The sequence below is a fragment of the Oryzias melastigma genome, linkage group LG12 (genome assembly GCF_002922805.2).
Source record: "Oryzias melastigma strain HK-1 linkage group LG12, ASM292280v2, whole genome shotgun sequence".
Lineage (NCBI taxonomy): Eukaryota > Metazoa > Chordata > Actinopteri > Beloniformes > Adrianichthyidae > Oryzias > Oryzias melastigma.
Genome location: NC_050523.1, coordinates 5658308 through 5658890, shown reverse-complemented (window position 1 = coordinate 5658890; position 583 = coordinate 5658308).

Here is a 583-nt window from a genome sequence, read left to right as displayed (position 1 = left end):
TACCAGCTGTACGTGTCAACATGTGTACACATTTGACCCCTCCTCCCAAAAAAATGATATTTTTGTAACCTCAAATCCAAGAAGTGTCACGCCGCTCGTGGGAAAAGCAGTCGACTGGTTTGACGGGTTTGTACTTTGTTTAGCGAGTGAGTGAGCAAACGCTGCAGGGGACAGAAAACTAGTTTTGCTTTCCCGTTCAGCTTGTTGAACATGAACTTGTGTTTACTTATCTGTCACACTCTTTCATTAAAGGTTTTGCTTTTGTTTGGAGCTTAATTTATTAGTAACAGAGAATTTCTCCATAATGACAAAAATAAAACATATTAGGCTACATAGAAATCTAAAATAAAATCCAAAAATTTTAAAACAATAAAGAAAAAAAGTCACCAAGAGAGTTAAATTATAATTACATTTATAACTAGTGCATTAGATAAAGAAGCAAAAGTATATTAGAATAAAAAATGAGTTTTTTGGTGTTTTTAACACACTTTTGTGGCATTTTTCTGATAATAGAGGACATATATTTGAAAAATTATGATTTAAACAGCATTTTGGAGTATTTCTTTATTCAAATAGGTGTAGT